Genomic DNA, 22,630 nt, shown 5'->3' on the forward strand with positions numbered 1-22,630 from the left:
GATCTTATTTGATATCCACAATAGCTTTGAGAAGGGGGCAAAGCTAGTCTTTTTAGCCCTTCTTTACAAAAGTGGAAACAGAGGCACAAAGCTGTTTCCCCCTGCTGGGTTTAGTCAAGAGAACAGGAAATAGAACTCCCATCTCCTAGCTCCTAGTCTAGTCTGTATTTGCATTTTCCAGTTTATCATCTGCTTAATCTTCATTTATATGTGTTATATGGGTGTGAAGTAATCTCCTGTAGAAGAATTTTTAAGATAGGTAATGAATTATTTTTGGAGCCTGTAGTATTTGTGATTTATCAAAAGTACAACTTGTTAGAGCGTCTTAATTCAAGCTTTCAACTTAACTCTATAAAATAAAATAACACTTGCAATTATAGGGTTACAATGGAATATATTTTCCTCCCCCTGAAAAAGAATAGGCTACTGTAAGTAAATGAGGAACTGAAAAAAGGATGGCACATTTTCAATAAGCATGAAACTTTAAAGCCTGAAACTGTAAGGCTGGTTTCTTTTATGTCAGCACTTTAGAAAGTGATATACCCAGAGGTCCTGTCCAGAATTTTTAAATTGCTAACTTGGGTGCACCAGTCTGCTGAATAAACAAGATTATAAAGAATTCTCTATTTAAAACTGAATTAATGAAGTTCACTGATGTACATCCTCCCCTTCTCTCAACCCCTGCTTTTTTCTTTGCTGTCTTTTTTTTTATTGTTGCTATTATGGTGGTTTAACATCTTTTTTTTTTTTTTGCAATTATCCTTTGAAAACAGCTTCACCCAGGTAGAAATGTGCCTTTGCTTGCACTTTATTCCACCTACAACGTCCTTTCCAGGCTGCAGGATGAGATTTCTATAAGATCTTTGACATATGCTAACTCTCTAACACTTAAGCATTTGGTAATGATAAATTGCGAGCTCCAGAAGTCAAATCAAATCAAATTAGTACATATTTGTTGGCTTTCTATTTTGTACAAGGCTTTCTCCTTTTACTTCTTTTGTTAAATGTCTGTACTTTACTACTGCATTTGATTTACAAGAGGGTCATGCAGTATGGGCATTGGGTTACCCATACTGAGAACACTATTAAATGCAGACTTTTACCACGTCATGATGTTTCTGGAACAGTAGTTGAGCAGCTGTGGTAGATCAGGCTTCTCCTGCGTTAAAGGGTATGAAGTCGCAGTTAAATTTTGACTGGTCGCTTTCTTCTTTGGCGCCAAGGACATGATGCAGCCGGAATCTTGATCACCAGAGAATTTTGTAATATTGCTGACGTGACATCCTAGATATCTTGTCAGATTTCTGAGGGCAGCAACTCATTTCCTGGCTGCCTGGGCTGCTGCTTTCTTTTTCCTGGAAGGCTGAGTGTGAACTCAGGGAGGCTCTGATGAGCAGTGGGGGCAGCCATGCCCTCTTTTTCCACATTTTTGTCCTCCTCATGTACACTACTTGCTCAGGTGAAAGCAGTGACAAGGGTCACCTACATGGTTTGTGGGGTTATGGGATATTTGGAGAGAAAGGAGATATATGAAGAGACGGATTCTTTTTTTGATAATGCTTATTGGAAATTCAAAATTTTAACTTTTAGGGGACCCTACTTTCTTTCCCCTTTTATGGTGCTCTTAAACTTCCCATTCTGCAAACTTTTTAAAGTTGCTTTAATTTTAGTTTTCATTACCAAGGCAGAAGGATGAAGGCAAAATAGAGGATGAATTGTTTGCTTTCACTTACTGCTCTTAGTAAGATGAGGTGGAGTGGGGTGGGGGTGCAGGTGGGTTGAGGGTGTTAGGATGTTTATAGTAAAAACAGTAGTTCTGGGTCAAAGTTTGTTTTAATCTTGGCATGTTTCTTTCAATAAACAAAGTAGTTGACTGCTTGTAGTGGGTGGAGCTGGAGACTGGAGAAGAGATTTGCCGGTGTATTTTCCATAGGGTAATGGAGACTCATAGAAATTAAGTGGGATTCAGATCTTGGTCTTTCCAGTCCAGACTATCGTCCTTTTACTGGGCCCTTCTCTTTCGCAGTCCTTGCTTTTAACTTACTTGGTATGCGATTGGGCAGACAAATAGGGTGGAGTGCTTGCCCTGTGGTGTGATCAATTCAGGAAGCAAAAGGTTGTCCAGAGACAAGACAAAGCCTTAAACACAGTATACCACTCCCTGCTCCTTGTGATTGGTTGGTTGGTTTGAACAGTCTACAAATATGTTGCCAGATATAAACTGAGCACTTACTACGTGCCAGGCATTGTTTGGGGGCCTGGTTCTAGAGTTGTGAACAAGACAGACTAGATAGCTGCTCCATACTCCAGAGGAGGAGGAGAGGCAAACAAAGGTGTACATAATACAATTTCACATCTGATAGTTGCCATGAGGAAAATGCAATAGGGTGATGAGAGAGTGACGAGTATGCCAATATAGACCCCTCGCCAGAGCCCTGGGAGGCTTGATGTCCTCTCCTCATTTATTTGTCCTTTATTTTTCAAGGCTGTGGCCTTTAAGGATGGGGACAGTATTTGGTCATCTTTGTGTCCTCAGTGCCTGTCCCTTGAAGGCAGAGGCCATGGGAGGTAGCCTAGAGCAGTGGTGAAGATCCTGAACTCTACATCCATGTTGTCTGTGCCTCCATCCCGGCTCGGCCACTTGTACTCGTTTCCTATTGCTGTTGTAATGGGTTGAGACTTTGGGGGACGTTGGGTTGGGTGAATGTATTTTGCTTGTGAGACAGACATAAGTCTTTGGGGGCCAGAGGGTAGAGTGTGTGGTAGGTAGAATAATGGTTCCACAAAGATGTCCACATCCTAATCTCTTCACAGAGTCCTCCTGTGATTGAAAACTGACCTTTTGATCCTTCCAAGGCACTAGCAAAAAATGATCCAGCCATGCCCTTGGCTTTCTCTCCAGGGCATGTTTTCTGTTGGTGAATTTCTTAATTTTGGCATCTTTTGCAATCTGGGTAGGCTGAGAATTTCCCAACTCATCAGGCCTGGGTTCCTTTTTAACAGTTCTTCTCTCAATCTGTCTCTTTGCCCTCACATTTTATTATAAACAGCAAGAAGAGACGAGGCCACATATTCAGCATTTTGGTTGTAGATCTCCACAGCTGAATATTCAAGTTTATCATTTACAAGTTTAGCTCTCCATATAATTCAGGGCATGATTCAGCTAATCGGTCTGCCTCTATGTAACAAGGATCACCTCCTCTGTGTTCCTGAGTACTCATTGGCAGCACCTTTAATATCTGTATTTCTATTTACAGCCTGTTCATCTGACTTGGCATTCTCTAAGACAACATATGCTTTCTCTGCCATGCCCCTCATTTCCTTTTGCATCCTCACTAGCAGAGTCATTAACAGTCCTATTTCTACTAACTGTTCAAGGCAATCCAGGCCTTTTCTATTGTGCCCCTTGAAATTCTTCCAGGCTCTTCTCATTGCCAAATTCCAAAGCTACTTCCACATTTTTGGGAATTCATTGCAGCAACATCCCACTCCTGGTACCACAATGTATATTCACTTCCTTTTGCTGCTGTGACAAATTATCATAAACAGTTGCACAAAATAAAACAAACATATTACCTTATATTTCTGTAGGTGAGACATCCAACACACATCTCACTGGCCTAAATTCACCGTGTTGTCAGCAGGGCTCTAGGGGAGAGTCTGTTTTCGAGACACTGCCCACATTCCTTGGCTCGTGGCCTTCCACCATGTTCAAAATCAGCACGGCTGGTAGAGGCTTTCTCACCCAGCGTCACCGTCACAACAACTCTCCTGCCTCCTTCTACGTTTAATGGACCCTTGTGATGATGTTGCCCCCCCGCCATATAATCGAAGAAATCTTATCCTAAGAGCAGCTAAGTAACCTTAATTCCATCTGCCACCTTAATTTCCCCTTGCCATGAAACATAACATATTCACAGGTTCTCGGGAACGGGACAGGGACATCTCGTGGGGGGCCTTATTCTACCATGGCCACTGACTAGATGTGTGACCCTGTGACTGTGCTACCTCTCCACACCTCATTTTCCTCACATATAAAATGAGGATAATTGTAGCAACTACCCAAAGCATTGTTTTTAGCAATCACCAAATTAATATTTGCAAAGTCTCCAGAACCATACCTGGAACACGGAAGCACTAGGAAGTATTTGCTAAATAAACAAAGTCTGGTAGCCCCGGGTGTTTGTGATCCCGATTGCTGTCACACAGGGAAAGGAGAGGCCGGTGGGCCCCAGTAAATAATTCTCCTTTCAGTGGGGAGGTCAAAGAGAGGGGGAGGTAGAGGCAGGAAATGCTTGCAGTGAATGCTTCAGGGGATACCTATAAGGCCTGGACTTAGTTAATTCCTTCCTCTGCATTAAACTTCAGGGCTGTTTGGAATCCAGCCTGGGCCCTGGTGGTGACGGGCTTGACACATGGAAGGTAGAGATGATTTCTTTTCTACTCCCATGTGGTGTTCTGCTGGAGTTGTGAGAGAAAGGGTATTCTGTGTCTTGTGATCTCAGCCGAGAAGTCTAAATTTTGGTGGGAGCCTCAGGGACACCCATGAGTGCACTTGGTGGCAGAATCGCAAGGACCATGGCAGACCTCTGGCCGCGTGGTCAGGGGGACACTGATGAATGGCCATATCCCGTGGGGAGGAGATGGGGAGGGGATGGCTCTGGAATCTAGGTGACATAGGGTGGGACTGAAAAAACCGAGGCCTCTCTGGTGGTGAAGTAGAGAAGACTTGGGGCCCCTGTAACTGTTTTCAAAATTTTGAAAGGTTATCAAGTGGAAGAGGAATTTAAGCCTTGTTCTATATTTTACTCCAGATAGTAGAACTAGGTTTGATGAATGGATAGAATTTTATTATAGGAGAGCAGATTAGATATGTGCACAGGTGGAGCTGGAGCCCACTGCCTTCCAAATTAGCGTGCCCCTGCCTTTTGTAGCACGTGCTGCTGTTTGAGTGCCCCCATGCGCAAATGGCTTTGCAACCATGCTCTCATTTCACTCTCACAGCCCCTCCCCCTGCTTGCAGATGCTAGCATCACCATCCTACAGAGCAGGAAATGGGGTCTCACAGAGTGGAAGCAACTTGTCCAAAGTCACACAACTTGTAAGTGATGATAATGGAGCTAGAACTGTGTCAATTTAGCTCCAAAACCTTGACCTTCGTGTCATCGTGAAATCAGTCTGGATACTGTTGATTCAGGACCTATAGTGGGAATTTCTTCAGTGGTTGAGGGTCTTCCCTCCCCAAAATTAAATTCAGTGATTTATGAAGAAAAGATCTTGTTGGGTTTAGGATCTGAGGCTCTCCCGCTGTCTCTCTGACTTAAGAGATGTCCGAGCCATCCATCAACTCAAGCTGAGCTCTGTGAGGAAGGGTTTGCTCAGAGCAAGTTAAACCAACTGCTGTGGATCTGTAAGATCCACAGCAGTTGGTTTAAGATCTTTCTCTTCATTTAAACCACTTGAGTGCACCCCAGGAGAGGGTCCTGGAGTTCCAGGCTATGAAATCTTGGTGCCCCGAAAGAGTGGAAATTTAATTGCTTGTGTCCCTGAAATCAGCTAAAAGTCTCGGTGGCCTGGGGTAGATCAGAGCATCTCAGTTACATGAACTGCTGTGCTGTCCAGAGGGGAGCATCAAGTGGTTTTTATGAAGGATGGGGATGGTGAAGATGCTAAACACAAAAACCACTGACTCACCCCCTTGTTGGCAGCTGCTCCTAGATCCAGATAATGCAGTGGATGCCTGTCTTACTTCACGTGAACTCAGGTTGCAAGCGTTGTCATGTTTGGAACGAGCACAGGGAGTAGATGCCTCTCTGATGGGGACCCCAAAAGTTGCTGATGGCTGATGCTTTTGACTATACTTTTGATAAAAAGCTTTGAGAAGCGGGTAGACAGCTGGCCAAAATGTGGAGCCCACTGGGTGGAGGTAGCACTCTTATGTCAGGTGAGGCTTCTGAGAGGTTTTCTGAGTGCTTAATTTGGCAACCCTCAGCTTGACAGTCAATACTTGTGGGACAGGAGAGCAAGTGGCAAACGACACCTCCTTTTTGCAGATCTGGGGATTGACATGGGCCGGCTGCTTGTTTTTGTAAATGAAGTTTTACTGGGACCCAGTACATCTGTATTGACTGTGGCTGGCTTCTGTGCTGCAGCAGCAGAGCTGAATTGTTTTCACAGAGACCATATGGTCTGCAAAGCCGAACATATTTACTCTCTGGCTTTTTATGGAAAAAGTTTGCGGTCCCTAGTTTAGGTTGTGTAAAGGGAAACCACTTCTCTAAATTCCTTTTCCATGGTTGAAACTTCCAAAAGAGTTTAAAATTTCGAGATTGAGGGAACTCACGATTCGATTAAACCCAGAAAGCAACCCTCGAGTTTCTGCTGTGTGTGCACAGGCTCGGAGCTGGATTGGAATAGGGGTTGGGGGCGTGGATTTAAGTTTTGAGATTAAGACCCCCACTGACCAAATCCCGCTTTAAATTTGGGATCCGGAAGCTAAACCTGCTAAGCTTCTTTTGTGGGTGGGCCCACATCCTTTATCTCTACTAGAGGCTTTGAATGGATACCCTCTGGGTGCAAGGCTTCATTGGCAGAATTCCTGTGTTGTTAAATATCTGCTTTCTGGACAAAAAAACAGTGGCCTGATTGTGCATGTGAGTCAGTCACTGATGTGGGTATTAAGATAGGTGAAGAAAATCTACTGTTCTGAATTCAGCAGGAGCAGACAAAGCAACATTATACTTCGAGATTTCAAAGGACAATAGATGCCTGTGCGCAGCTCTGTTTGCTGGAAGGTTCAGCCCAGATCCCTCCTGGAAGGGGCACTTTAGGAATTCTGTGGGTGGAAAAGAGTTACTTAAGAGTCATTAGTGTGGGATTGATGCAGGAATAACTTAACTAATTAGGGTCAGCTATATTCCTCATTAACTAATACCTGACTCACATTTAGTGTCTTTGGAAGATAATTTAATGCTTTGTTATCTTTAAGTTCACAGGAGAAATAGAAACATCATGATGTTTTTTAATGTTACAAATTGAACTTGCCCACCTTGTTTTGTTAAGTGGCACTTTAGTTCAATATGTATCCCTGCCTGTGAAAAAGAAACTTACACACACACACACACACACACACACACACACACACACACACAGCCATCCACCCACACATTCTAATTGCAGTTTATATTTAGGATAACAATTGCATTGCTGGGATGACTTACTGTCGTGACCCAACCATCCTGGGCTCTCTGGCCTAGACAGATTCAAGTTTTTATTTCACCCAGTTGGCCCCAGAACCCTGGCTTCTCAAGTCCCATCTGTTCTGTATATCGCTGAGATGGGCCTTTTTGTTGAACCTCCTGAATCTGATCAGCTTCCCTGCTCAAAGCCCTTCCACACCATCCACAGCTTGTCTTGATTCTATTCCTCCTATTAGCCAATACACGTGCCTCCTGCCTCCACCCAAATGCCCTGTTTTTAATTCTTCGTATCTGTAGCTGCTCTGTCCTTCCTTTGCTTATGGCATCTCTTTTTCCTGGAACATCTTCTCTTCTGGCAATTGCCTAGCTTGAATTCTTCCCCATCTTTCACTGTCACCTTTTTTGTGAAGCATTCCTTGGTCACTGTAGCAGGAGGAGAAAGTCCTCCTTCCAACAACTGTGCTACAAAGTGACCTTGTAACCCCTTATTACATACTGCATTTATCTTTCCTATTCTTGTTACCTGTTTGTCCTTCCTCTGATTTACAAACTCTCTGAGGGCCAAATTGGGTTTATTCAATGTTACATTCACCATAGAATCTAGCACATTACTCTAAGATATTTTGTTAACTGTTTTTGTTGAAAGAAACTGTTGCAAGCAGTGGGAAAAATTTGGAGATGATAAAATGAGTTTTACTTTCTTGATGATTTCTTGGCTCTGCATGCTAAAATTAATGTGAAAAATATCACTGTCATGAGCCCTATAATGCAGCTAATAATATGCCACTGTGTTGTATGGTAAGTAAATATTGGTCTATGGAATTAATTATATGTTCCCTTAAAGCAATCCCTTTAGCAATTCTTGATTTCTTTTGGCTTCAATATCATTAAAAATCTATTTAATGATGAAGAATAACACTCCAAGTCTTTTGCTTCTGGAAGGATGGAATAGATGTTCTTTTCCCTATTCTTCCTACTAAGTATGACTAAAAACCCTGGCTATTAAATATAAAACAAATATAAGAAGACTCTGAAAGATAGGGAGAAGGAGGCAGAATGGCTAGGGACATTGGGACCCAAAGAATGACATGGTGTTGAATTGTGTGGGTTTTCTTTATACCTCGTATATCTCAGACTTGGAGTTGAAGAAGCCCAAGACTTGGAAATGCCAAAGAGTACAGACAAAAAAGCCAAATACCAAATTAAAAAAAAAGAGCCTTCTTATGTGCCAAAGGATCAGGAAAGGGGCAGCCTAGTGAGACAAAACTTTGAGACAATAACTGCTCTATTTAGCTCAACACCACAGAAAACAAAGCTGTTTCCCACTTTCACAGCCAGAGAAAGGGAGAGTGGGGGGGGCACGACTCCTACCCTTGCTAAGCTGTAGCGAGGTGACTCAGTTCCCTGCCAGGACAGTGTCAGAGGAGGCCAAGTTGGGAGCTGGGACTTTTATTCCTCCAGGATGGCTCCAAGCCACCCTGTTCCTTGGTGTCACTAGAGACCACGTGGGGAGCCAGAGCAACTACCCCTGCCCAGCAGTGATCAGGAACCTTCCCTCCACTGGGTTATCAGTGGAGGCTGAGTGGGATGTTTAGACTTCTGGCTCTACCTGGCAATAATAAGGCAATAACGCTCTGCTGGAGTGGTGTCAAGAAAGCCAACTAAAGCAGAAGGGTTAAATAAGATCCAGAGTCTCGTAACACAATATGAAAGTGTCCTGGTTTCAATTGCAAAATCACTCATCATACCAAGAAATAGGAGGATTTCAGACTGAATAAAGACAGTCAATAGATACCATCACCGAGGTGATAGAGATATTAGAATTACCTAATAAAGATTTTAAGGCAGGCTTGATAAATATGCATCCACAAATAATTATGAACACACTTGAAACAAATAGAAAAATAGAGAGACACATCAAAGAAATAGAAAGTCTCAGCAAAGGAATAGAAGATAAAAAGAAGAGCCAAATGCAAATTTTTTAAACAGAAAAACACAAAAACCAAAATGAAGAGTTCATGGATGGCCTAATAGCAGAATGGAGGGGAGATAGGAAAAGAATCAGTGAACTGGAAGACAGAATAATAAAAATTACCCAGTCTGACAGTAGAGAAAAAATAGACTGGGGGGGGGGGCGAAGAATAGCGCTTTAGAGACCTATGAGACTATCACAAGAAATCTAACATTCATTTCATCAGAGTCCTGGATGGAGAAGTGAAAAAGAGAAAGACTGAAAAAAGACTAGAAGAAAAATGGCCAGAAAATTCCCAAATTTGGCAAAAGACATAAAACCTACAAATTTAAGAAGCTCAGAGGACCCCATACAGGGCAAACACAAAGAAATCCATGCCAAGGCACATCATCATTAAACTTCTGAAAACTAAAGGCAAAGAAAAAGAATCCTGAAAGTAGCCAGAGGAAAAGGACACAAAACAATTTGAAAGAGAGTAAATTTCTCGTCAGAAACCATGGAGGCCAGAAGGAAGTAGCACACTCTTACCAGAACTGAAAGAAAAGATGAAAAAAACTCTATATTATATATATATATATGTATATAATTTTTGTTCTGATATCTTCAGTCCCCAAAAGTGACTCTGGAAAGGGATGGTTGTCTTACACACACTACAACACAGATTTAACGTTTTCACACATTCTATTCTTTAAATTTCAAATAGTAGAATTTTTCGTATGCTACCTGGTAAATCTGGGAAGTTTTTCCACATGAATTTTAAAAACTTTTTGGCTTTATAATTTAAAAATTGGAAACAAGTTTTATATGGATAATAGTTTTTTTTGGTAAAATATTTTTTGTTTTGTTTTATTTTTAAATAAGGTTTATTGATTAAGGTTTATATACATACAGTAAAATTCACCCTTTTAAGTGTCCAGTTATGAGTTTTGTCAAACACATATTATGTAACCACCACCACAATCAAGATACAGACCATTTCCATTGCCTTAAAAAAATCCCTTTTGCTCCTTTATAGTCAATCCTTCTACCCATCCCCAGCCCCTGGTAACACTGATTTGTTTTCTTTCCCTATAGTTCTGCCTTTTCCACGTAATACAGTATGAAGCAATTTGAGTCTGGCTTCTGTCACTTGACTTCATGCATTTGAGAGTCATCTGTGTTGTTGCATGTGCTCATTCTTATTGCTGACTAGTATTACATTATATGCAATGTGCCTCAGTTTGTTTATCCATTCACAAGTTGAAGTTTTGTTTGGGTTGTTTTCAGATTAGGGGGATTATGAATAAAACCACTATAAACTTTCACATTGAGATTTTTTTGTGTGTAAATGTAAATGTTCATCTGTCAAGTAAATTACCTAGAAGTAGAATTTCTGGGTTGCATGGTACTTGTATACAACTTTGTAGAAAACTGCCAAATTGTTTTCCAAAGTGACTGGACCATTTTTAATTCCCATCAGAACTGTAAAGAGTTCTACTTGCTCTGCATCCTTGCCAGCAATTTTACATTTGTTTTTTTCTTTTAATTTTAGCAATTCTAATAGGTGAGTTTTAATTGCATTTCCATAATGACTAATGATGTTGAACATCTTTTCACATGCTTTTCTTTATATCTTCTTTGTTCGAATGTCTGTTTTACCTAAAAATAGTTGTTTGCTTTGTTATTATTGAGTTGGAGAATTCTTTATGTAGTCTGAATGCAAGTTCTTTATTATGTGTATGATTTGCAGATAGTTTCTCCCAGTCTTTGGTTTGTTTTTTCATTCTCTTAGTGGTGTCTTTTGAAGAGCAAAAGTTTTTAATTTGTTGAAGTCCAATATATCAATTTATTCTTTTATGGATCATGTTTTAGGTACCATATATCTAAGAACTCTTTAACACAAGTGGGTAAAGATTTTCTCCTATATTTTCTTTTAGAAGTTTTATAGTTTTAGGATTTACGTTTGGGCCTATAATCCATTTTGAGTTCATTTTTGCACATGTTGTGAGTTATGGTAAAGTTTCTTTTTTTTTTTTTGCATATGGACGCCCAATTGCTCTAACACCGTTTGTTGGAATGTCAGTTTTTGTTTTGTTTTAACTTTTGTTTGTTACATAGTGTTTGATATACTTATGTTTTAAGTGTACAGACTTGGGGAATATACTATTTAGTAGTTCATACCTTCATGATGAAAGTGGTTGCTTTCTTGTTTTTCTTAGCTGACTATATGCAACTATCTGTAGATAATCCCTTAAAACAAATTTCAGTTATTTTTCTACCGGTGTAATAGAAGTAGGATTGGAGTGGCAGGGCATTCGGAGAGTAGCACAAGAAATAAAACACCTAAGAATTGTAAAGTTTTAGTCTTGATTATTTGCTTGGCCATCGAATAACCACATTTAATGGTTCACCCTTTTTCAGGACTGATATCTTTAGAAAGAACTTTACTTGCTCAGTTTGGTAACATATAACTTGACCATTTATCCCCTTGTTTCCACTGATTGATCATTTCTAACCAGCATTCAAAATCCAATCCTCTTCCTGCTCAACAACCCAAACCAATTGAAATCAATGCGTTTTACTCTAGTAACTTATATTCCAACATAAGGCCAAGCTAAGCCTGTATCTCCTCACAAAGCATTTCATAAGTATCTGTTGATATGTTTTGTTGACCCACGAGCCACTGATGTGGACTGATGGCTTCCCTCACTTGGGCCTGGCCTCCCCCTGTTTGCGGGCCTCCGGCCTCTGAAATAGCTGAACTCCCTACTACTAGGTTTCCTGGTGTCTGGGTGTGTGTGTTTATTTTGGATCAGAATGACCTTGGCTCTGTGGACAAAGTAGAGCTTAGCTTTAACCTCTCAGGGTTTGTTTGTAGCAAAGAAGAGACCAGCTGTACCATTATAGAATCTGTGAATTCAGCCTTGGAGCTATAGAAGATTCCTAAGTTCCAAACACAGGAGATTGTCATTAAATTTGGTATATCCATTGCATGTGTCCATGTAACAGGGCCACAGATTGAAAGATTCAGGAGTCTGGAGTTGAAAAACCAGAGGACTTAGAGGTCAATTTTCTTAGCCTCTCCTTCCTGATGAAGAAACAAACTCAAGAAGTTTAATGTCGGGTGGTCACTTGAGAGCAGAACAGAGGCTGGAGCCCCTGGATCCTCTATAGCTTCTAAGTCTACAGGCTTTGTACTGTTTGCACTTTATTCCATGCTGCCTTTCTCTATTTCATCTAGACTTTGAAATCCTTCCTAGTGTGCTAAGTAATTGGTAGTGTTCATTTGGAAAACAGGTATGGGAAGCAGCTTGAATCATCACTCACATACAACTTCCTGAGGTGGCGTTGCTAAGACATAGCTCCTACCCTCCTGGAGGCCCCTGATTGGTGAGGGTAGTGGGCATTTAGCATGCCTTCCTGGGTGCTAAACATCATGCCCAGGGCTTTGGGGGCCTTCTTTCTTTTATTTTTTACCACCTCTTTGTGTGGTGCAGGATTTGTTATCACCTTCCTTTTGGCCTTAAGGAGACTAAGGCCTGGAGAGGTTAAGGCACTTGCCCCAGGCTGCTTTCTAAGTTGAGGAGCCTGGGTTTGTGGTATTGTTTTCTTCAAAAACTTTTCAACACTTAAGCTGGGGTGGCCTGGTACTTTCCTTTAGTGTTCTCCAGTGTGCAGAGCACTTTCTTGTACATTCCATCATTTAAAAGCCATTGACAGGATGAAGAAGGAGACTAGCTCTCGGATGCTTGGGCAGCACACCCAGACAACACCCCCACATCAGACAGAAACAGCATATCCAACAATAAACCAGCACCCACCAGCAAACAGAGCCCGTCCCCTCTTGCTCCGCCAGCACTTCTTCTGGAGACTGGACTTGGGGGGATGACTGAACTGCGGGCATTTTTCGAATGACAACTTATTTTTTAAAATACAGTTTTATTGAGATATATTCACATACTCTGCAGTTGTCCACAGTGTACAATCAACTACTCACAGTACCATCATATAGTTGTGCATTCATCACCAGAATCAACTTTTGAACATTTTCCTTACTCCAAAAAAAAAAAAAAATAAATAAATAAAAATAAAAGTAAAAAAAGAACACCTGAAACATTGAATGACAGCTTTTGATATAAATGGCCTACATTAGAAGAATATCCAGTTCACCAGTCTGTCATTTATCATCTGCTTTTTGAAACAGGGTGAGCTGGGATCTCATTTTTTCTTCAGTGTTTTTGAGATTCATTTAACTCCCCATTGTTGAGAGTCCACTTTAGTTTCCACAAAAGCCCAAATCCAGGAATCAAAAAGTTTCTTATCTTAGAGAATGGGCCGAGATAAGCAGCAGCAAGCCTGGGGAATTTGGAATCAGTTGCCAGCCTGTTAAGTACCACAGGGTACCCGTGAATGACCACAGAGCATCTTTGAGAGTTTGAGGACCAGGTTGATGGGATGAGTGAAAAATGCTTTTCCCAGTGCTGGGGCCTGGATTGTGTATTTGGGAAGAAAATGTATTTTTGTTGTTGTTGTAAAGTAATAGAAGACCTTTTCTTTCTTACATGCTCTCATCTTTATTTGTGAAACTGCTGCTTCAGGTGGGAGTGGCCATCAGGAAGAGGGGTGGGCAGTAGAGGGGGGCTTGGTGTTTGGGGCTGTCAGCAAGGGGCAGGGAGGAGCCGGGCAGGCTTCCTCTTGGCTCAGATCTCATCCATATATGTATCAACCTGCAGCCCGCCGCCATCAGACCTTCTCTTTTTTCCCTCTCCCCATGACTTCAAGGTAACAGTTGGTCCTTTGTTATGAAGTGATTTCCTGGCATTTCTCTTAAAAGAAGATGTTTGCATAGCACCTTTGGAATTTAAGCCATAGTAGCTGCTTTTCACCAACGCTGTGAGAACTCAGAAGAGGTGTTGGAACTTTTTGCATATTGCAAGACTGTTTTGAAGAACAGTATCACTTCCTTAGGTACCCTAAACATCTCTAGCTTCGGAGTCTTGTAGCACCCGGGCTTGGTGTTTTCTGACTCACTGATTCTCAGAGAGTTTCTTTCTCAGTCATTGTTACGGCCTCTCTCTCGCCTCAAATACATTTATATTTTTATTTATTTATTTCTGCGTTATTGGGAATATATGGAAAAATTACTATATGACTGCTATTTTTCTTTTATTTCTGAAAATTAGAGGTATACTTATTACACATTTTAGGCAAATCCTGAATGACAATGTTAAATTGTTAGAATTTTATTAAAAATCCTGAGGTGTGAAAAATTTCCAAATAGGAAATTTTCCTGACAGAATCATGGCCTAAGTGCCGTTAAATAACTAAAAATTAAATATAGCTCTCAAACAAGGTTATTTTATTTAATGTCAGTGCTTGTACATCAAATAAGTCTCAAAGATTAGAATTACGGTATTATTTAATCTATTACTCTGCCATGAATTATTTAAAAATTTAAAAACATTTATGGATAAAAAAGAATGTAATGTTCTAAATAAAACTGTCTAGCTAATGTACTATCTTTATATTTGTTTTCTCTTGATCTATTTCCCTTTTTTTTTGGATAAGTTCCTAATTTTATTATCAACAGCTTTCACAGTCATCAAGAGTTGCTCTTGCAGTTGATATACATTTACATCTCATATAAGAGGATTTTTCCACTGCAGAATATATCTAAAATGCTTACCTGTCTTTGAAATAAATGATCAGATATAAAGAATAAATTGAGCAACATTTTTGTAATACTGTTTATCTTCCTTCTCAGCTTGCTTGCAGACATTTGTTGATCCCACACAAAATCAGGCACCATCTTATACAGCTTCTGCAAAACTGAACCTCAATCACTAGTTTCAGTCAAATAATAGCTAATGCTTACATAGCACTTACTATATGCCAGAGGCGATTCTAAACTCTTAATGTATTTTACCTCATTTAATCCTGACAACAACCCTAGGAGGTAGGCAAGGTCATTATCCTGTGTAAATTTTTGCAAAACCGGGAAGTAGCTGAGTTTGGATTTCAAGCCATTCTGTGTTCTTTAACAGAAGTGACATCTATTCTAAAATGAGAGTGAAAAGGTGAAAGAATTCTCAGTGTATTATACACACTATGTATGTGTGTGTGTCTATGTGTGTATCTTGTACAAATATGTATATATACACATAATATATTACAATATTATATGTATATTATAGTACATTCTGTGTAGAGTATAGTGTGCCTGTGATCTGAAAAAGTACTGCCATACCCAAAAGTGGTAAATTAAAAATAGTTTCAGCCTTTGGGCTGTCTGTATCTTAGTCAACACGATTAATGTATTAAAATGCCTGTTCTTCGTCTCATTACCCGTATAGATATGTACTTTATAAATGTATGAAGTTTGTTTTACTTTATGTCTGAGATATGCATTCTCATTTATACATAGCAAGCTAATGCAGTGTTACATGACTTGTCTTGGAGAGAGGTCCCAAATCCATGCATTTCCCTGAGCTCGACTGGGATGCCTTCTGGATAAACTTGCCAGTCAAAAGGTGCATTGTGAAATACTCTGACTTGGCACAGCAGCAAGTTCTTAAGCCTCATTTGGTGCTGGTCCAGGTTTCTGTTGTATCTGAGTCCCGGAGAAGGAGGAACACTTTCTATTGTCTGTGGTTTGAAGGTTCAGCTTGTACTGTTCTTAAAATCTGGTTAAGGCTGGTTAGGGATCTGTGTATGGGGGCACATCCGGTACCATGTCACAGTGCCTGCTTAAATGCCCTGTCACAGAGGCCGAGCGCGGCCTGTCTAGTAGCTGTGTGCCTAAGTGAAAATAGGGTATAAAGACCAACGTTATTACTGTGCATCTTTGCAGATTGCCACTGCCTTTTGGAAAGCTATTGTCTGATGGCTTTTTCTGAAAAGTCTTGTCCTGCCTAAGTAGACAAATTTATAGGTTGTCTGCCTTTCATTGACAATTGCATTTGGGAATCAGTGGATTTTTTTTTTTTTCTTCACTTTTGGATGAATCAATTGGAGCACCTTTAGAAAATAAGATGAGGGCATTATCCTTTACATCTTTGAGTTTCAGCAATCTCATCTTAAAATCGTAGTAATAAACTTTATTTGCAGAGTTAATTATGAAGACAATAGATGTGAAAGGGCTCAGCATGGTTCACTAGACTCTCAGTAAAAAATGTTATCTTCTCTTTCCTGGCACATAATAGATGCTCTTAGCCTTTGTAAAGGGTGATAAGGATTAATAGCTAAGGCTTTTCTTTCCTTGTGCCTGCCTTAGAGATTTTGCCTGATTTGCTAAGGAATAATTTTTAGAATTATTGATAGGTATGACTTTGATTGGACATTTAATTTTTGTTTGAAGATGATGACTGATGATCCAGTGTGTTTCTGTGGAGTCAGATTATCTAATAGGAAAATACAACTCAGAAGGAGACAAGGTGTTGTAATCATTGTTTAAAAGCATGAAGAATGATAGCCTATAAAAAGGTCCTTTACTTAATATTAAAGGGCAAATTTTTAGAGTATTACTGTGCCTTTTTTATATATGGCTTTGTGTTTCATGATTTTTTTTTTTTTTGGTGGGGATTTTACTATCCTTTTCACTTTATACTTCATTTGTTTTTTGTACTCGTCCAAGCTCTAAGGAGCCTTGTCTGTCTAACATAGCTACCACTGCAGCAAAATTAGGGGCTAAATGATTTTGAGGGTTCCTCCTAGTTTTAATATCCTAATCTGTATAGAATGAACATTCAATAAGTGTGAATTTGTTTGTTCATTTATTTATTCAACACTTTTTTATTTTTTGAGTGCCTCTCATGAATCAGGAACTGTGCTAAGCTCTGAAATACCAGTGAACAACTCAGAAAACCTTCCCTGCTCTCATGGTATTTAAAGTCAAGTTGGGAAGATTGACATTAAACAAAGAACATTTACAGCATGAATTGTGTAAGTGCCTAAAACAGAAGTATAGGGTATTGGACAGGGATTAGTTGGGAGACCTAATTGAGATTTGAGGATGGGTAGTAGTTCATGTCAGGGTATCTCTGAGGAAGAAATATTGAGGACCTGAAAGTTAAGTAAGAATTAGCCAGGTGGAGAGTGAGGGAAAAGCATTCTAGGGAGAAGGAATAGCACATGCGGGGGCCCTGAGGTGGGACAGAGCTTTGCTATTACGAGGAATTATACTCAAGTCCAATGAACTATAGAGAGCAGGGGGGTGGAGGTGGGGGAGGTCTGGCTGAAGATGGGGAGGACCAGATCAGGTCCCGATTTTATGAAGGAGTCCACATTTTATTTTCAAGTGAATAGGCAAAAACAATAGTTTTAAAGCAAGGGAAAACGTTATTTGTTTTATATTTTATGCAGCTCCCTCCGGCTGGGTTGGAGGGAGGTAAGAGTAGAAGTTTTGAGACAAATTTTAGAATCAACAACTTAGTGATGGACATAATGGTGGGGAAAGGGAAGTGTTGAATTTTAGGGAGTAAGAGAGAGGAGAGTGTCAAATGCAACTCCCAGGTTTCTGGCTTCAGTAATTGGGTGGCATGGTACTTCCCAACAGGACGAGGAACACAGCAGGAGAAGGTCCTGGAAGATGTCAGATGCGGGTGTCTTCGTTTTGAGACACTTAAATATGGAAGTGTCCAGTGGGCAGTTGAAATTTAATAGCAAGGTCCAGCTGGAGGTTGGATGGATGGATGAAAAACTACTGTGTGCTGGACGAAAGTTTTTTCTGAACCCACGGCATGCTGTGCCTTTTAAAGTTAAACTTTAAACACTGAAAGTGACTAATGAGTTAACCATGAAAACTTGGCCTTTTACATTTAACCCTTATTCATAAATCCTCTGTTGCTGTTTGAGTTTCCTCAGGAACCAGTTAGGTGATAGAACTCCAAAACCCATAGCAAGGACCACGGAAACCAGACCTTTTTGGACCATAGTTCTTTGGAGCCTTGTTGATGACCAAAGTCATATGTAGGGGAAATGTGTGGTTCAGCAGAAAACTAGGCATTGTCTTAGCACACCTTTCCTAAAGTTACCTGCTTTGATTCTATGGGAGGTATACCACAACTGTATAAATTGTAGATAACTGATAGCAATGCAAAGTAGTTCCTGTTTATGCACATGTGTTGTCTGTCCTATCCTGTAGAGGTTTGGTTGACTTTCCTCTTCCTATGTGGAAAGAACGATTTTGACTCCATTTACACATGCACTTCAATATTCCTTTCCTCCGTGTAGATTTGTCCATTTTTTATTTATTTGAATGGTTAGAACATCTGCCTGTTTCCCTCATTAAATGAGTTAAATAAAATCTTTAACCTATATTTTTTTTTTATGGGTGTATGAGAGTCATGATTTTACCTTTTCTTGAAAATTATCTTTTAACACGTGTTAGGGTGGCAATGCTAAAAAAAATCCCGTTCTTGTCCTGGTAGAATTTAGAGACCCCTTTTGCCATTGAAGACCCTCCTCTGTAGCAGTTCTTTACCCAGATTGAATTCATAGCACTTCAGTTGTCGTTAGCCATTTTCTCTCTCCGATAGTCCGTGGGCAAACTGAGGGCTCATTGGGCCTCTGTTGCACGATCTGTAAAATGTGGATACTAACAGTGGGGAGTATGAAATGAAATTGTGTGTGTGTGCATGTGGAGCTTGACTATTTGCCTGTCACTTGTAGTAAATTCTCAATCACTGTTAGCTGTTATGACAGTTCCTAGAGAGAACCCTGGCTGAGTGGTTAAAGGAATCAAATTCAACTGATTCGAGGAAACTAGAAAGTGAGGCCAGGATTTTGGCCCAGGGAATATCACATGCCAGTAAACTGTTCTTGCTTTCTAATGTGGCCGCTTGTCCTAAAAAAGAAAATTCGGGCAGAATGGAGAAAGTTTGAAATACTTCCCACGTTTATGTTGTAACTGGGAACTCTTGGAGTGAAGAGCTTATATTAATGATTAGATAAGAATGGTGTGTAATTTGCATCTCAGAGGGTCCTGTGAAGTAGCTTTGTTGCAGTTGCACTTGTATTGTGTCTGGGCTAATAACAATTCTGGATTGTTTGAGGACACTTTGTTCTCATTTTCCGAAGCTGTTGACCGGTTGTTGACTTCACCAGGCACCTTTTCTACAGCATTTGCAAAAGTGCATTCCAAACCTAATTAATTTCAAATCTGATTAACTCAGGTTAGTTATTTAGCTGCAGCCTCGTGGATAATGAAGTTTCTAATGCTGGACTAGTCTTGTCCCTTTCCCCTTTAGTTGGTTGAGGAATCTGCAGCCCCCTCTGAAAGTAGGTGGTGTCAAAGAAAAAAATTGTCCCAGCAAGGATGGCTTTATTCAAAGCTGTATGCAATAGAGAAGAGAGGGTCCAGAGCCTAATGTGATATATAGAGAGAGGTCTGTCACAATGGGGGGTGGGGTGGGAGCTTCAACTCCCTGAAACAAAGGGCAAGAGATTTTTAAATGACTGGAATGGGCTAGTGGAAGAGCATTGGAGGGGGAGAGCAGGTGATAGGGTGTGTCCACGATGTGATGCTGTCTCCTGAGTTGACTGTCAGGCCAGGGGAACATGTTTCTTCTGTATTCTGTAAGGGCCAAGGTGAGGGAGGTAGGCCAGGGGCCTGGAGACAAGGCCTGTCTAAGGTTTAGTCAAGACAAGGAGATGTGAGGGCTGTAACACAGCGGGTAAGGGATTTCTCAACTCATGCAGTTTTCCAGAGTCACAGGGTTCAACATTGTCAGTGGAGAGTATCTGAAAGAAGGTTCTTGAATGTAAAGTGCACCATTGTCGTGTCTGAGTTAGGGTTAGTTGTGTTACTGCTGCACCTCCTCTCCGGTGATGGCAGCTGCCCCTCGACTGCGTGAGGCTCTACAGCCTTGTTTTCCGTAGTGGGGTCCAAGGACCAGCAGCCTCCAAGTCGAGGTGCCACCCCAGATCCACTGACTCAGAATCCACATTTTAATCCTGATGATTCACGTGCACCTTAAAGTTTGACAAGAAACCCTGCTTTAGGCTTGCTGCAGCCACAGCGGAAATAAACTATGAGGGTAGAGAGGGGCAGGTACCCCATTAAGTCTTTCTGGTGTTCTCATTAGGCAGTATTTTTACATGCAATCTGATATATACTCTTAAAAAATTTTACGCATGACATACTATTATTATATTTAAATATGATAAGCTAAGTTTCTAATAGAATATTTAACTATGAGTGATTTAAAAGGGCTTTTGTGCTAAGTGGAATAAAATGATATCTAGGTGCTCCCAGGTCGCCCCCAATTATCCCCAGATACATCTCTGATTTTACAGAATCTGTCAATGGATAATACAGTTTTCAGAGAGTTTTATTACACATCCAATCTGGTAAAAGGTAACTAGACCTGGTAAACATATATAAAATCCTTTGTTTCCTTGGGATTGTGCAGAAAGGGCTTACTATGCTTCCCCTGGGGCAGAATTAACAGGAAAACATTTATTTTCTACTATATATTTCTCAGAAAACTTTATGTAATGGACGAAGAAACAACATTTATTCTTTGTGACAAAACTATTAGAATAATTGGGATATTTACTGAAAGTTGTACGCCAGGTAAGAAGTTATTCTAAATAACTTAAGTTTTTGAGAAAACCCTTTTGAGAGTTAGTTTTCTTAATATAGTATTTGCTAGTTAGTTTTGACTTGGAAACAAGTTCAGACTTGCTTTAAGCAAAGCTGAAATGATTTTATTTAGTTTCCTGCTTTAGTAAGTAGAGAATTTAGCAAATAACTGAGTTTTTATTTGATAATCGTATTCTAAAAATTAATTATCCTAGGTCAACAGAGTATCTTTAGAAGGTAAAGGAGATTGGATTGAATATGCCAAGTATGTGAAAGTTTTTTTATTTTTAAGCTAAATCTATTATGTAAGAGTATTTTCTTTTGAGTTGCCTCCTTTTCCTGGTATGAGTGTTAAAGAACGTCTCAATTATTTGAGTTATTTGGGTTTTATTACTGAACTATTTTTAACAAATCCATGTATGAAAAGAGTGAAGTAATTAAAAAATTAAGTTCTGGTTATTATTATCTAACCCTTAGTAATTATTACAGAAAGCCCAATCAGCAAGTCCCAGGTATGGTTTAAGTTATGTGCAGTTAATTTTATTTGAGTGGTTTATATAGCTTGTGACACATTTTTTGCTTTTAGTTCAGCCTCCAAATTTTCAAAAAGGAACAACAAAAAATAACATATGCAGATTTGGGTAAAAACTTGGTATGTTTATTTAAATGTGGACGTAAATTCATTTTTCTGAAGTCTCCACTCTCATATATTGCTATTCAGTTAGTTGAAAGTCATTTGGAGTTTGGATTCCTTTAGAAAAAATATTCTCATTTTATAGCCTGGGTTTGAATGACCGTGGTTAATTATTTGCTGACAAACTGCAGAAGCGGAGTGCTGTATCTAGAGCATTGTTATCTGTCCCCCTGTAATGCTGATTTCTATCTTATTACAGATGTCAACCCTTGGACTTCCTAGATAGAAAGAAGTCATCCTTCTTTATTTCATAAAGCATGACTGTGTTTTTAAATCCCTTTAGTGGTCACAGATTATTAAGAACAAATCAAAGGAACTATAAAAGTGAACAACTAAGTTTGGCTCATTGGATTTGAATTATTAGCTTATTCTAAAAGTGTTATCTGATTGCCACCTTTGTAGATGTAATTGATTAATTTGTGTTGAAGTTTTAGTTCTTCCTTTTGGCAGGAAAAAAACATTAAAAACATTCATATCACTGGGTAGGATGTTTTCCTTTTAACTTTTACCCTTTAATATCCGGTGGGTGGCTGTTACTAAGTCTTCCGCAGTAAGAACTGGGGACAGGGATGTCATGAAATTTTTCCTGTAGCTGTGACATGTGAATATCATGTGGCTCTTACCTAACAAGGGGGTGGTGGAGAGGGCCTGATCTCCGTATCTTCACCCTGGGGTTGCTGAGGCCAAAACGACACGATGCAGATGAAACAGTTTGTTGTAAACTATGAACTGTATATGCACACAGGCATTCTCAGTGTCAGAGAACAATGGACGGTTCACTCAGAAAGTCTTGACTTGTCCACACTGTGTCCTTGCTGGGAAGGAAAGTACGTTCCTGTGAGAGGTGGTTTCACGGGAAGGATTAATGCCTTTCTTTCTTTATACTTATCTTGGCCCTTTGTGTTTTCCCAATTTCTGATAACAGAGCTATAGCAGAAATCATCCCATCCTTACTGCTTCTAGATTTTGAAACACACTAACTTTTTTTTCCCTAACTCATTTTCTCCCCCAGGCTATCTAAGAGTAGGATTTGCAGTTGATAACAGCATTGTGGATGAATGCAGGGACTGAATTCAGGTCCTAACTCGGCCATTTACTGCCTGTGCGACTGTGGCCAGTTTACTTACTGTCTGCCAGCTTTCTCGTCAGTCCCGGTGATCAAAATGGTACCCCATCCTTCGGGATGGTGGGGATTAAATTAT

General features: G+C 40.0%; 1 protein-coding gene across 1 annotated transcript in view; it reads left to right on the forward strand.

Annotated features, from left to right (window-relative positions):
* RAB20 (RAB20, member RAS oncogene family) overlaps positions 1-22,630 on the forward strand; it is a 40,291-nt gene that overhangs the window by 1,025 nt on the left and 16,636 nt on the right. The gene's annotated exons all lie outside the window — the stretch shown is intronic.

This window comes from Choloepus didactylus, chromosome 12 (assembly GCF_015220235.1).
Source record: "Choloepus didactylus isolate mChoDid1 chromosome 12, mChoDid1.pri, whole genome shotgun sequence".
NCBI classification, from domain to species: Eukaryota; Metazoa; Chordata; class Mammalia; order Pilosa; family Megalonychidae; genus Choloepus; species Choloepus didactylus.